Here is a 15827-nt window from a genome sequence, read left to right on the forward strand (position 1 = left end):
TCATATTGTATCTTATTGGATTTTATTATGTGTGATAGTATAAACAAAATTTTTTATGGACAAGGAGATAATATAGTAAGCATTGTTCATTTTCTGTTAGTTGGTTCTGAATGCCCTGTAATACTTTCATTCTCTTGAATGGTTTTATACTATTTTGTTACGTTTGATACTATAGTGTATGAAGGTATACTCAATATTTCAAGGAAAGAGACACTATGGTAGTTACTATTATGTCTGTCGGGTGTTCTTGTGGTGAAACACTATGTTGCTTAAATTGTTTTGATCTGTTTTGTGTATCTGTTATCTTAATCTTTTTAAAATTAAAAAAAGAAAGATATTTGAAGATTTAAATCTGATTGGTTGCTTTTGATCTGATCAAAGACAGCCTCTCTCTCACAGGAGACCAAAAGAGTATTCCAATTGTGTACCAACATCAGCAGGAACCTTAGCATTACTTAATGCACCTGAATAAAATCACAAGGTTCTGCTGATTATTTTCACTTTGAGTTCTCAACTCCCAACAAACTTTTAGCTGGGAATATTGCACAGTAGCACAAGCCCCTGTCTGGCAAGGGCAAGGTCTTGAGTTCAATTCCAGGTAACCCCCCCCAAAAAAAAAAAGGAAAACAAACTTTTTATGCCTTCACCTTTTTCAACATGGCAGCAACGTTTAATTCAAACACTCCCCTTCAGACACCTGATTGTTTTGGCCCAAGGATGCTAAACGCACCCGCATTTCCTCTCTTCCAGATAACTCTTTGCCAGCTGTTCCTTGCTAGCTCATCCTGGGGGGGGGGGAGGCTTACAGCCTGGGGTACTTGGGAATTACTGCTGTAGCTCCTTATGGGTTTTTTCCTCTGGTAGCTTAGGAGCTCTCAAAAACTATGACTTTCATTTGTGTCTGTTAATGTGGACTTCATCCCAGATCACCTGAACTTTTTCTAGGTGGCAGATATTAGGCATGAAACCAGGGCATTCACATTGAGTTAGCTCCCCAGCTATTTATTTATACATTTTGAGATAGGATTTCACTGAATTCCCCAGGGTGGGGGTGGGTCCAACTCCGGGACCCTCCTGCCTCAGCTTCCTAGAGTGCTAGGATGGCATGCTTACATCACCAGGCTAGGCTTCACCAGAACTTCTGTATGTTGCAACTCAATGCTCATTAAAGTTTAATGTGCATAGGACTCACCTGAGAAAACTAAAATGAGAGTTTTGACTCAGTTGTTGTGTGGCCTGAAATTTTGCTTTTTTAGGGGAGTCTCTCCCCAGCACTGTGGGTTAAATCCAGGAGCATTCTACCACTGAGTTACCTCCTAGCCTTTTCTTTTCAGACACTGTGTTGCTAACCTGCTCAGTGTGGCCCCAGATTTGGGATCCTCCTCCCTCCCCACCCGACCCACAGGTAGGTAGGATTACAAGTGTGTGTAGCCACACCCAGAATGCTCTACATTTTAAATGTCTTCCATTGATGCAAATGTCCCTGTGCACCATGATTTCAGCAGCAGGGCTGTAAAGGGCTATAAAGTGTACTGATGGTTTGCCTTCTCAACACCTGTGCTCCTCTTTTGGATGTAAATAAAGGGGGTGGTTGTCCTCAGAGCTATTGGGAACTTCCTTAGAAATTTAGGAAAACCAGTTTCAGGACTAAGAGACGTTTTGTTTTGTTTTTGTTAGGTAGCTCAGGATGGCCTCAATTTTCAGTTCTCCTGCCTCAGCCTCCCTAGTGCTGGTACTGTGTGCTACCACACCCAGCAATGGACTGAGTTTTAAATAAACCAAACCCATGATATTAATCAAGAAATCCTAGATGAGGGGCTGGGGATTTAGCTCAGCAGCATAAGTGCCTGCCTTGCAAGCAGGCAGTCGTGAGTTTGATCCCTGGTACCGATAAAAATGAGAAAGACAAAAAAAAGAAATCCTAGATGTAAAAGAAAAAGTGCTTGGATGTACCTACTTAATAAAAAGTTAATAAGTGAAATTAATAAGTAAAGATATAAACTGGGTGTGGTATGGCTGGGTATGGTGGTGCATGCCTGTAATCCCAGCACTCAGGAGACTGAGGCAGGAGGATTGTTGCAGATTTGAGATCAGTCCGGCCTACATAGTGAGCTCAAGGCCAGCCTGAACTGTACGGTGAGACTCTGTCTCAAAAAGACAACCTCTTCCAAAAAACCTGTTTGAGCCAGTTGAGGTTGAGGCTGAGTACTGAGTTTTGCCGTAGAATAAACTACAGGACATTATGGTGGTGGAAGGCCAAATCAGGGATGTTTACCCTGAGGTCACTTCCTCCTTCTCCTATTACAACTTTCGTTTTTCTTTCCCAGTACACACACACAAAAATTCCAATTAGCTTCTCATATGTCATCAATGCCTATCCTAAGCACCACTCCTGGTTAAAGGTTACATATGTCCCATACCCCATATTCTGGTCAAAGGAGACAGCCCAGCCACCATGAATTATATGCTCTTTCCCATGTCCTCAACTCAATAAATCTATTTATTTTGTAGTTTTTCTTCTCTATTGCACCAAAATAGTCTACAAGTACATGTGCAGGGCTGTGGCATGGCCTGGGCATGACTGAACTGAGGAGACAAGCATCATCTGTGGCGCTGAAGGGTCCTTAAGCCCCTTCCAAGATCCTGCTCAGGTTTTCTCCGTTGTCCACTCAGCTCCTTGCTTGTTTGGATTAGATATGGGCTGCCTAGCATCAGTTGGCCAGCCAGCTAGGAGAGCTACGAACTCTGCCGAGGATTTCAGTCCTCCTGCAGCCCTAAAGACCATGCCACCTGTCTCATTTCTTTGAGCCTTTACTGTGTACCCATTTGGGGGCTGGGGGAATAGGCACAACCCCCTCAACCCCCCCAAAACTGGATGTGGTGACACATGCCTGAAATCCCAGCATAGGGAGGCTGATGCAGGAGGATTGCCTGGGCTGCATAGTTCAAGGCCAGCCTGAACAACACAGTGAGACTCTGTCTCAAAAACTGTTAAAAATTCAGTTCCTCTGTTGCAATAACATTTCCAGTATTCAACCACCAAATGTGGCTCTACCACAGGGCAGCCAAAATGTTTCCATACTCACAGAAAGCTTGACTGTATAGTGCTATTCTATTACCACCTTTGATTTGTTGGCATTAAATCCTTGCTTACTGAATGATTGTGTGAAACAAGAAAGTAAATGTCTAAAAGCAGTCCCCTGCAGCCACCCAGCATCAAAAATGTCAGCATATTCCCCGGGTGCCAAGCACTGGTGGTAAGCTCCATGGCTACTGTAATACTGCTGTCTTTTCACAGTGTGCTGGAAACTGGGGAACCCCAATCAGGGCTCTTCAGAGGCAAGGATGGCGGTGATGACTCAAGGCTGCTGTCACGTTAAGTTGAACCCATGCAGCTCTGCTGGAGCTGTAAAGTGGCTGATGCTTTCCCACTGGAGTGGGAGTTCCACGGGAAAGCAGAGCTTGTGTGTTTCCGGCAGTCTCCAGGCCTGTGTGCACGGTAGTACCCCTATTATCTCCAAATGCCTTCCCCAGTTTCGCTATGCCTACTTTTTTTTTTTTGAGACAGAGTCTCACTATGCAGTTCAGGCTGGCCTGAGCTCAATTTGTAGCTCACAACGATCCTTTTCTTTCTTTTTTGGAACAATAAACTTTTTTTTTGGTACCAGAAATCGAACTTAGGACCTTGAGCTTGTGCCGCTGAGCTATATCCCCAGCCCTTCTTTCGTTTTTGGTACTAGGAACTGAATCTAGGTCTTTCTGAGCTACATTCCTATTCTTTTTCATATTTATTTTTTATTATTTTGTCTTTTTCCTTTTTATCGGTACCAGGGATCGAACGTCACGACTGCCTGCTTGCAAGGCAGGTGCTTATGCCGCTGAGCTAAATCCCCAGCCCCCATATTTTTTATTTTAAGGCAGGGTCTAACTCAGGCTAGGCTGCAATTTACAATCCTCCCTGCTTCCATCTCTCAGAGCGCTGAGATTACAGGCCTGCGCCACCATGGCTGGCTTCTGCCCACCTCTTAATCTGACCTTTCTCCCTCAAGTGTATAGGAATACTTGAGTTCTTGCAAGTCATCAAGCTGACTTTTTTTTTTTTTTTTTTTTAAGACTAGTCAAGTGCAGTAGTGAGAAGGGGGGAAAGAGTAGAACAAGGAGTTCAATCTGTACTGACTGTGAACAATCAATTGAGATAACTCACTACCTTCCGACCAACCCAAGTTGACTCTTCTTGCGGATGTCTGCCCACACAATTCTTTAATCTAGCTAACAACTACTCATTCTCAAGCGTGCAGGGCCAATTCAATTACTCGAACATGTTAATGAGGACTCTCCCAGGTGGTGAACAGAAATGCCATTGTCAGTTGATTTCTAACAAATCGCTATAATTTTTCCCAGTCTTTATTTTCCAGCTTGATTTTTTAAAAAAAAGATTTTATTCTCACAGTATGAAACGGTAGATTCCCAAAGGATGGAGCAACCAAATAAAGGCCCTTATTTGTTGCTAGCAAGAGTGTTGCAGGCAGCAGAGTTAGAAATATTATAGACATGGGCTGGGGATTTAGCTCAGTGGCATAAGTGCCTGCCTGGCAAGCATGAGGTCATGAGTTGGATCCCCAGTACTGCAAAAAAAAAAAAAAGAAAAAAGAAAAAAAAAGTATTTGGCAGAATCCTTACAACTATGGAGGAGACAGACACCTCCTGCTGTGGGCCAGGTCTCAAGACAAAGGATTAAACAAATGCATCTATATCCTAAAGACTGATATTCTAATTATTTCCCTATCACCCTGAGAAAGTGCTGGGAGTCACCATCCCATCCCTCTAGGGGAAAGGTCACAGCTCTAAGAATGCCCACTTCCTAAGTGACTTGCTTTCCCATTTGTCCTTATTGTAATCAATTTTACCTGAACTATTAATTTTATTGGCTAGCTATAGTTATGTCCCACCTTATGCCCACCTGCCTTGTGAGTTCCTGGTTTTCCCTGCCTTGAACCCATGGTTTTACTCTGTAAAAGTCCCTGGAAAAGACAGTGCTGGGCAGCCTGCTCGGGTCCTTTTCTGTCTCTCTCAGACAGAACGTTTCTTTCTCTCAATAAATATATTCTACTCTTCACCTCCGTTGTTCCTAAAATTCATTCTTTTAGAGAACAGGAGCTGGCGGACACACTAGGTTGGGAGTTTTATTTCCCTGTATCAAGAGGCTCAGTCTTTTTCTTTTTTTGGTACAGGACCTTGTGCTTGCCAGGCAGGTGCTTATCCCACTGAGCTATATCCCCAGCCCAAAAGGGTCAGTCTGAAAGTGTGATGGTGCCATCCAGGGGAATTAGCAGAGGTTTTGTTTGTTATAGGCATTTCTACTAGTTACGAGAAAAGCAAGGGTTGGATGTGGTGGTGTAGTCCCAGCACTCAGGAGGCTGAAACAGGAGGATCACCATGACTTCAAGGGCAGCCTGGGTTACATAGCCAACCTTGTCAAAAAAAAAAATCAATCAATTAAATAAGTGATTCTATAGTATGGAGTCAGCAAGCAAGGAATTTAAACAGGCACGAGGAAAACACAGTTCACGGGTTTGAGTGCAGCAAGAGTTCATGGAGAAGGGCTTGCTGTTGTGGGTGCAGGGGTTGTGACAAAGCACCTCACGCCTCACAAAGCCAGGTGGCAGCATTTGTTTCCTGCTCTTGCAGGCACACCTGGCAAGCAGGACTCTGTCCTGGAGTTTATGTAATCATTTCTGCCAGGGTCAGGACCCAGCGGGCTGGGGGAAGAGCTGAGTGTCCCCTGTTGTCCTCCTGACACACTTAAGGCTTTGAGTTTCAGGACCACAAGGTCAGCAGCCCCAATTGCTCACAGGTGGCATGGTAGAAACATAAAAATGTTGCTTATGTTGGTTTTGGCTGGATTTCAGTCATTTTCAAGCTAATATTTTACTTCAATTATCAAGTATATCTTTCTCTAAATTGAGTATCTTCCAATACAGTCATTATCTGAGAAAAACATTTTCTCGCTGGTTCCAGATCCCTTCTGAACTAAAACTTGTTTTTCTTTCTTTCGACTATGTTTTAGATTTTTCACCAGTTCAATACTAGTCTGTTCATGAGCCATTATTTGCAAAATGTAAATTCATTTTTCTTTCTTAGAAAATTCAGTTAAGGAAGAAATTTCTTCAGTTGACCATGACTACTGGTTAGTGGACAACCAAATTAAATGAACCAGCTGGGCAATGGTGGGTGGGTTTGTAACCCCAGCACTCTGGGAGGCTGAGGCTCCCAGGATTGGAAGCTTGAGCCCTAGCCTGGGCAATTTAGCAAAATGCTGTCTCAAAAAAAAAAAAAAAAAAAGAAAAGAAAATTTAAGAAAGGGTTGGTGGCTAGGGATTTAGCTCAGTGGTGTAAGTGCCTGTTTAGCAAGTGCAACATTGTGAGTTCAATCCCTGGTACAAAATAAATAAATACATAAGTAAAACTAATAAAATAAAAAAGGGTTGGGGATATAGCTCAGTGCAAGGCTTGGGTTTAATGCCCAGTGTGGGAAACAAAACAAACAAAAACCCCACACAAAGCAAGGAGAAAATGAAGTTGGGCTAAGTAATAAAAGGAGAAGGCAGGTTAAAGCTGGTTATTTACCAGGGAATCTGACCTGTGTTTGCCTTGTCTTTTACCTGTCAGGTGGCTGGTGGGGGTGAAATGCTTTATCTTTTTGCTTTGGTTTTTGAGATAGTCTTGCCATGTAGCCCAGCTTGGCCTTGAACTTAGGCAATCCTCCTGCCTCAGCCTCCTGAAGACACATTTTATTTATTTATTTTGGTACTGGTAGGAGAACTCACGACCTCCATCTTGCCTGGCAGGCGCTATGCTGCTGGAGCCATATCCTCAGCCCCAAACGTTCTAGCTTTAGTGTATGACAAAGTGTGGGTCTGGGAGTTGGGGTGGTCAGCAAGGCGGGACTTGCTAAGTGACAGAATGCGTGGTGAAGCAGGGAACAGCTTCACCCCTGCTCCCATATTAAAGCCATAAAATCTCCTCCCCAAACTGCCAAACAGCTCATTAAAATTTTCTGGAAGATACTGTCCAAAAGCATCAAACGTTGAGCACCTATTATACTGGCTTCAAAAAGGAAGGCAAGAAGGACCGAGAGAACTTGCCTGCCTGGAGCAGCAGAGAGCCATGTTTAAAAACAGCATGGGAGCCACAAATCCTAGTGCTGAAATGCTGGGTTGGTGGTTTTTTTTTTTTTTTTTCTTTTTTTGTGGTACTGGGGATTGAACTCATGACCTGTCACTTGCGAGGCAGGCGCTTATGCCTGCTGAGCTAAATCCCCAGCCCATTGGGTTGGCTTTGAAAAGCCAAATCCTCATCCCAACACCGTCTCTGCATAAATCCAATGGAACAGTCTACATTTTCTTACAAGTTTCTGTGTGCCGATGCACGAGGAAGGCGTGCAAGAAAAAAGTGAAGCCCTGTGTTTGTTGATTGTGTTAAAGTGTAGTGCAGGAAAAGGTGAGGGTCAGCTAGGACCCCCAAGGCGGCCGATGGACCGGGTCTTCCAATGTAGTTCTGGCTGGCTTCGAATTCGCGGTGATCCTCCAGCCCCAGCTTCCAGAGGGCTGGGATTACAGGCGTATGCATCAGCTTGAACTCTGTGCCTGAGCTACATCCGCAGCCCTTTTAAAAATTTTGAGACAGGGTTACGACACTCAATTGCCCATGGTGGGCTTGAATTTGTGATCCTCCTGCCTCAGCCTTTCAAAGGGCCACTACAGGTGAGCGCCACCACGTCTATCTTGGTGCCCCATGTAAGATCAACGGGTCTTGGCTTAGTCACTGCACATAGTTCAGGGAATCCGCACCTTGGGTTTCCAAGACAAACCATCACTGCGGGTCCCCGGGGAGGACCACTGGTCGCCGCCAGGGGTCGCCACCGCTATCGCTCCCGATGCCTACCCACAGAGGCGCTCACGCAAGGCCTCCCATCGCGCCTGCGCCGAGGGCGGAAACGAGCTCGCCTTTGCCCCACTGCCTGCCTTGCGGACGGGTGTGAATCTGCGCGAAGCACAGCGAGCGTGGCGGCCATCTTTGCCGAGTGAGCCAGTCTGCCGAGCCCGCTGGGGCTAGAGGAGCGCTGCGCAGGCGCGCGCGGCCGGCTGCAGGACTCTCCCCTCTGGTGGGCGGGACGTCGCTGCCGTCGCCGGAAGTTTGGCGTGTGCGCCGCTGGGGCGGGGGGCAGCGGTCGGAGCAGCAGCTGAGCGCTTGTAAGACCCGGATGTGAGGCAGCTGCCGGCTGCAGTCGGACCCGCGGCCGGCCAGCACGGAGGTACGCGCGTCCCTGACGATCCCCGCGCGCGCGTCTTGCACCTTTGCCACAACCTCTGCAGGACCGACGGCTGCCTTTTCTCCTCCTGTTTCCCCTCGGTGTTGCGTGCCCTCGCGCGCCTCTTCGACTCGGGTCGCGCCCCCGCGAAGAAAGTGGGAGGTAGGCGACGCCACGGTCTGAGGTAACCTGTGCCCTGGCGCGTCACCTGTGCCGCTCGCGGGCCGTCGGGGCGGACGCGGAGCCGTGCCCGGGTTGGCGCCTGAGCCCACGGCGATTTGGGACCGCCAGGTGGCCCTGGCCTCGCCCTCTCCGCGTCACTCCAGCCCGCCTGGCCGGAGGCCTCTGCGCACCGCGGCGCGGACTCGGGCATCGCGGTCCGCAGCCGAGAGCGGCCCCAAGGTCACGGGGAGGAGGGCGGGGGCCGGACCCGGGGGTCCCGAGTGCAGCGGCGCCGCGAGGGCCGGAGTGAAGTTCACGGCGACCGGGCCGCGCTAGCAGAGGGCACTGGGTCCTCGAGATGGCATCGCCGTTCCTGCGATCAGCGCATAAAAGGGGGCTTGCTTTTCACTGGGCAGCAGAGGATAGCGAATTCGTAAATGCGAGCACACCCCGCACCCCAGCTCTGAACGCTTAGTTGCGAAAATGTGGCTTGGGCAGAATTTTCCAAGTGTTGGGAGCTTGGCTGCAGAGACAGTGGAATTAAAGCATTGAGAGCTAAGTATAACGAGCCATATTTCTGTAGGCTTCGGTGAGATGAGATTGCCTTGGCAGGAAGTAGTTACAGTGTACAGAATCTAGTGTTCCATGGAGAGGCTGAGGCAGGAGGATCGTCTTAAGTTCAGGGCCCGCTTGAACTTAATAGTGAGACCCATTCTGAAAAAACAAACGAAACAAAATTACAAAATGTTATCTTGAAAAACAGCCCTTGCAGAGGGGAAAAAAAAATGCTATTAAGTGGCATAACAGAGTGGGTGGGATTTTCTCCATCCAAAATCAATTAAAAAAAAAAAAAAAAAAACTAGGTAGATGTTACCTTTAGTTCTTGGTAGAGTGTTGAGTTACCAGGCTCAGGAGTCTGGGTTCAGTCCTCAGTACCAAGAGTAAAAAGTACCAACCAGCCAAATGGGATAAAACATGAATTTCACTTGTAAATATCGAGGTTGTGGAGAACTGCACTATATTCAGTTTCTTTGATCAATTTATATTCTGCCTTACACAGGGTACCAGGGCTAAAGAACATTTTTATTTTTAATTTGAAAAATTTGAGAACTTGAAACGGTTTAGATACCAATGAGGTTAGAGAAAGAGTAGAATGAGAAATGCTTAAAGTGCTGAATTTGGGCCAGGCAAGGTGCTTCTTACCTGTAATCCCAGGACTTGGAAGGCTGGGGCAGGAGGATCACAAGTTTGAGTCCAGCCTGAGCGACTTGGGGAGACCTTGTCTCAGAATTAAAAAATGAGGCCAGGCGTGGTGTCTTGTGTCTGTAATTGCAGCACTCAGGAGGCAGAGCCAGGCCAGCCTAAACTATAGATTGAGTCCCTGTTCCATCTCCCTTCCCCCTCCGCAAAATAGAAAAGGGCTGGGGATAAGTTAGTGTAAAGGGCTGTGTTGGGACTCCCAGTTTAAAAAAGAATTTGGGAAATGCAAATTCAGGTTTACAGCAGGTGAAGAGAGGGGAAAACAGACTAATAGAGCCACTTTCTCCTTTAAAGCAGAATATGCCTCTTAGGTTATTATTTATTTTTGTTATTTTTGAGACACTGTCTCTGTACTTTAGGCTAGCCTTGAGCTCACTGAGTAGCTCAGGTTGGCGATACTTACCTGTTGGCCTCTCGAGTGCTGGGATTACACATAGGCTTGTGCCACTAGGCTTGGCAGGTATGTTAGTTTTTGTTTTGTTTTGTTTTTTTGTCTTTTTCTTTTTTATCGGTACCGGGAATCGAACTCATGACTGCCTGCTTGCAAGGCAGGCACTTATGCCGATGAGCTAAATCCCCAGCCCCAGGTGTGTTAACTTTTGAACAGCAATTGCTCTGTTTTACTTCCTTCTACTGACCATCATTGTTTATTGAAGAGTGCTTGTTGTTATGTTGCCTTGCTTAATCTACTAGTTTTGTAGTGAACAAGTATTTTTTGAAAAACATCTGTTCCATACAGGATGTTTTTGTTGAGGGTACTGAGAATTGAACTCAGGACTTAGGTTTGCCCGGCAGGTGCTGTGCCACTGAGCTATATTCCCGGCGCCTTATACAAAGTTTTGTGCTGGCATTTAAATTAATACTTCACAGAACTAAAAGAAGGGTGTAATTAATGAATGTCATTAACATCGTTTGTTAGATGGCCCTTTTTAGCTTGGTAATTCATTAAAATACAGAACTGGTTGCATTTATTCTAATACTGAAGGTGACCAGGGTTGTATGATTAAAAATAATGGATTGTTTCTAATAGTTAAATATTTTTCTTGTCTTCTTTGAGCAGATTTATGTTCCATCTCGAGTTCTTTGGATAACTTCTACTAAAGGTGATAAGTTTAAATGACATAAACCAATTCCAGTAAAATTGGTACCCTAAATAATTGACTTAATGACTCAACTCTTATAAAATCCAGATTTTCCTATTTTTTTGTGTGCGATTCATTGAAAATATTCTGCCCTATTTCTATAAACGTTCTGTATTGCATATTTATTATATGGGAAGTGTACATGAAGTTAGCTGTCTTTTCTCTTTAGAAGGGGTGGGAGAACTTTATACATGATTGTACACTACTTTACAATTAAAGCAAGATTTGTATCTTTTTGAGGTAAAAACTGAGAAGGTAAATGAAAACAGGATATTTAAGTACTGCTTCAATAGAGTGGTTCTCAAGCTTTTTGGTCAGAGGGTTTTTTCCCTACTTGAGGTACTAGGGATTGAATGCAGGGTCTTGCATGTGCTAGGCAAGTGTTCTGCCACATTTCAAGCTGTCTCAAGATCCCTTTTAATTTTTGAAAATTGTACAGGTCCTTCAAATAGCCTTTGTTGATACGAGATACATGCCTTGGTAGTAGTTGTTAGAAATTAAATACAGCAGTTACTTAAAATGCATAATAAGCTAATTATAGGTTAATGTAAGTAACTTGTTTAAGTGATGCAGTGTTCCAACACAAAATTTAGTGAAAATGACAGCTGTGTTAACATTTCTGAAAATCTCCTTAATATTTGGCTTAATAGATAACTGGGTTTTCTGTTAGTGTCTGTAATTCAATCTGTTGCTATATGTTGTTCTGTTAGAAGTATATGAAGAAAATCCAACTTCATGCCGGTATTTTGGGAGGGGCTATTTAATAACTTTTCCAGATAACTGTGATAATTCTTTGTTTAACAAAACAAGTGGTAATATATTAAAGCTTAGTTATAATGTGGAAACTGAAGGCATTTTATATACCTTTTGTATTGTTGAAATTCATTGATCTGTTTTGTTTTTTGTTTGTTTTTGTGCTGTTGGGAATTGAATCCAGGGCCTTGCACATACCACATTTTGTTCATCAGTTGGACCTGTTTTTTTCCCCCTGCTTTAGCTGTTACGACTAATGCTGTGAATGTTTATGTACAAGTTAGGTGGACACGTGCAGATTCACTTTGAACTGTCATGCATTTTACATGGATAGAAACAGTAAATATATATAGTCATTTCACAACCAAGTATATTTGTTTTTTGTGCAAAATGTCCGAACAGTATAGAAATATATAAAGTAAAATGTGGATATTTCCTTCATTCTTTGTATATGCTATCTCTTCATCGTTTACCTCCCAGAACTAATCATTCACTGTTGTGTATTTTTTTCCAGTTTTTTATTTTAGGGTGGTGGTGCCAGGAATGTGCACATTGTGTGTGCTGTGCGAACTCTACACTGAGCCACATCCCTAGCATGGTGTATTTTTTTTTTCTTTCCTGGTGTCTTTTTTTTTTTCTTTTTTTCTTTTTTTCTTTTTTCTGGTACCGGGGATTGAACTCACGACCGCCTGCTTGCAAGGCAGGTACTTATGCTGCCGAGCTAAACCCCCAGCCCCTTTTTCCCCGCCTTTTGGAGACAGTTTCTACCTGATCTATGTTGGCCTTGACCTTGAGATTCTCCTGATTCAGCCTTGAGTACTGGGATTATAGGCAAGTGCCACCAGGAGCCCTGCATATTTTCCATATGCTGTATAATATACACATGCTACATTGATTTATAGCTGCCTTACTAATATTTATGTAGTTTATGTGTCTGGTATTGTAATGACTGCCAGAATCCCACCTTGACATGTTACTGTTTCACTTTGGCACATTCTAATTGTTTTGGATATTTTCACTTAAATAATTGTTGCTTTTGTTGTCATGGCTGTAATTAAATTTTTTTCTAGCCTTTATTTTCTTGACATGAGTGAATGGTTGGATGGTAGTATAATAAATTCTGGAGAAGAGGCATAGTGGCATAAATTAACAGCTAGGGCAATTTAGTGACTTAGTGTGAGATCTTCTCTCAAAATAAATTTAAAAAGGGCTTTGGATGTGTTTGTGTGAAGGTCCTGGGATCTATCCCCAGTACTGCAAAGCCCCCCCCCCCCCCATGAAGATGTCCTGTAAACTATTAGGTATCTGAAAAGCACTAATTAGGGATCAGTGTTGGGGATATTAATTTGGATATTTACAGTTTGTGTGGCGGTAGTAATTGAAAGTATGGGTTGGATATAGATGAAATTATCTAGTGAGTTTTGTGAGGCGAGGACAAAACTTTAGGGAGTGGAAATATGTAAGATACTAGTAGAGGAAGAGGTTAACAATTAGATTAAAGAGTTGGGCTGGTCAGGTGTGGTGGCCCATGCCTGTAATCCTAGTACTTGGGAGGCTGAGACAGGAAGATGATTGTGAGTTCAAGACTATCCTGGGCTACAAAATGAGCTCAAGGCCAGCCTAAACTGCATAATGAGGCACTGTCTCAAAAAGACAAAAAACAGACAAAAAAAAAAAGTTGGATGCTAGCTAGAGTTCTTAGTATATGCCCAGCATGTGGGCAGTTGAGGCATGAAGATTGAGAGTTTGCAACAAGGCCTGGGCCAAGAGGCAAAACAGTTGTGTCTCAAAAAACAAAAACAAAAACCAGCCAAAAAGCTGAGCAGTATGGTGTGTGCCTATAACCCCAGCTATTAGGAAAGCATAGGTTTAGGCAAGAGGCTTGCTTGGGATCACTTGGGTAACACAGATCTGTCTTTAAAACACAGCTGTATCTGTAAATACCTCTATGAAATTGGGATGTCTTTTAAAAAAAATTTTAGTTAATGATACTGAGTTTTACTGAATACTTACTATCAGTTTACTGAAAACATTGTAAGAATTTTATGATTTAGATTTCATATCAAGATAATTGAATTTGATTTTTTTTGTATTTGGGATCAAACTCATGACCTAGTACTTGCCAGACAGGTGCTATGCTGCCGAGCTGTACCTCCGTCACCCCTACCCCAGCATCTTACTACATATTTCAGGCTGGCCTTGAATTTACCATGTAGCCTAGGCTGGTTTCAAATTTGGGGGCTGTCTGCCTGCTTCAGCCTCTGAAGTGCTGGGATTACAGGCGCATACCATCACCCCTGGCTACATATGATCATTTTTTGGGGTTGTAGTCCTGCTTCTCAGGATAAATTTGACTTTTTAGTCACAGTGTTTATCTTTTTGCTAAAATATTAGCAATTTGGTATGGTATATAGGTGTCCTTTTAGTTTTATTTTTATTATATTTTGGATCTTCATTATTGATTTGAGTTGAGGCATAGCATCCACTTATATTTTTGGGTATTGTAATACGCTTTTTGGAGACATGGTTTTGCTGTGTGGCCCAGGCTTATCTTGAACTCACTATGTACCCCAACTGGTCTTGAATTCAGGGCAGTCCTCCTGTTTGGTCTTCCCTAGTGATAGTATTGTAGGTGTGCACCACCATAGTTGGCTGGCTTGCTCCTTCCTTCCTTCCTTTCTTCCTGTGGGGAGAGGGTCTTGTGATTTTACCCAGGCTTCCCTTGATGAGCACCTCAGCTTAGAAGTTGCTCCTGCCTCATCCTCTTTAAGTAGCCGGGATACAAATGCTTTATTGTGCCTCGCTCAAGAGATTATTCTTTGTTATTTTGTGTTGGAATCTGTAGATACTCTATTATATTTTGTTAACGGTCAGTTCTTGCTTCAGTTGTTTTACATACATACAGTATAAGGAGGGGTGATTGATTCTGGAGATTGAACCCATAATCTCAAGAACATGCTTTACTGCTAAGCTACATACCCAGCTTAAACATTTTTTGTTAGTTTAAACTATGTTTTTAAAAATCATTTTCTAAAAAACTCTGTTAGGTATTTCTTTTTTTCTTCTTCCCTGGTGTTGGGAATTGAACCTGTGGCCTCGAGCATATAACCTAGGTCTATATCCCTATCTTTTTCTTATTTCACTTTGAGAGGACCTCACTGAGTTGTCCAGGGTAGACTCATGGTTAGAGTCCTGTTTCCTCAGCCTCATTTCCCAGCTTCAAGTAGCCAATACTACAGGAATATACCCCAGTGCCTAGTTGTTAGGCATTTTTAAACGTGAGGAATAGTTGTGCTACTTTAGATAACGGGAATTCCATAGAAGAATACAGAAAAGGAAGAAAGAAAAGCATTAGAGCTAAATCTTGTAAAAGAAGAGTACAGGAACTACCAGAACCTAAGCTTTACTAAGGAACATACCAGGGCTTACAGAAATCAGAATGTGGTTCGAGATTAACAAGATTGCAGAAGATAGTGCAACTCTAGCACTTGCCTTGTCTTAATTCCTCTAGTGGCAGCTATACTCTTAATTGGTAATCTGTCAGCCCTTACGGCAGTAGGTCTCAATTTTGGGTGACTTTGCCTCTCATGAGAATTTTGGCAGTGTCTGAAGGTGCATAGCTTTTTTTTCCTCTATACTGTGGATTGAATTTATCACTGAATTATATCCCAAACTCTTTTATTTTTTTATTTAAAACACATTTTTTTTTTTTTTTTTGGTGTTGGGGATCGAACTCATGACCTTGTGCTTACCAGGCAGGCACTTAAGCCACTGAGCTAAATCTCCTGCCCCTCAACTCTTTTATTTTGAGAAGGGTCTTGTAAGTTGTTTAGGCTGGACTTGAATTAGTGATCCTCCTGCCTCAGTCAGTGTAGCAGAGTGTTAGGATCATAGGAATGTACCATACTGCCTGGCAGAAGATGGAGGCACTCTCTCTGCACAGCACAGGTCTCTGTGGAACAGGCAATTTGTCTGATCTACAGTTTGTGGTGGTGTTGTGACATTGGAAACCCTTGCATTACAGTACTGTTTGTTGGGTGCTTTGGAGTCAGGACCCCACCATTGACCCATCTAGTTAGCTTTGGGAAGCATAGCAGGGTGTGAAGGTTTGGTACCAGGGATTGAACTCATGACCTCATGCTTATCAGGCAAACGCTTATGCCACTAAGCTAAATCCTGGGCCAGTGTAACATAGTTTG

General features: G+C 43.6%; 1 protein-coding gene across 13 annotated transcripts in view; it reads left to right on the forward strand.

Moving 5' to 3' along the window:
• Nucleotides 1-8186: 8186 nt before the first annotated feature.
• The window catches only part of Esco1 (establishment of sister chromatid cohesion N-acetyltransferase 1), a 76414-nt gene continuing 68773 nt past the window's right edge, over nucleotides 8187-15827 (forward strand). For 7 of the 13 annotated variants that reach the window (XR_010041496.1, XR_010041498.1, XR_010041497.1 and 4 more), the window contains exon 1: nucleotides 8187-8314. The gene's annotated coding sequence lies outside the window, so the exon portion shown is untranslated. Of the gene's footprint in view, nucleotides 8496-15827 lie in introns of all 13 variants that reach the window. The other 6 variants (XM_063231871.1, XM_063231868.1, XM_063231873.1 and 3 more) reach the window with 4 other exon arrangements.

Source organism: Cavia porcellus, unplaced genomic scaffold, assembly GCF_034190915.1.
Source record: "Cavia porcellus strain 051 isolate PalLab524CR breed Dunkin Hartley unplaced genomic scaffold, mCavPor4.1 scaffold_20, whole genome shotgun sequence".
Lineage (NCBI taxonomy): Eukaryota > Metazoa > Chordata > Mammalia > Rodentia > Caviidae > Cavia > Cavia porcellus.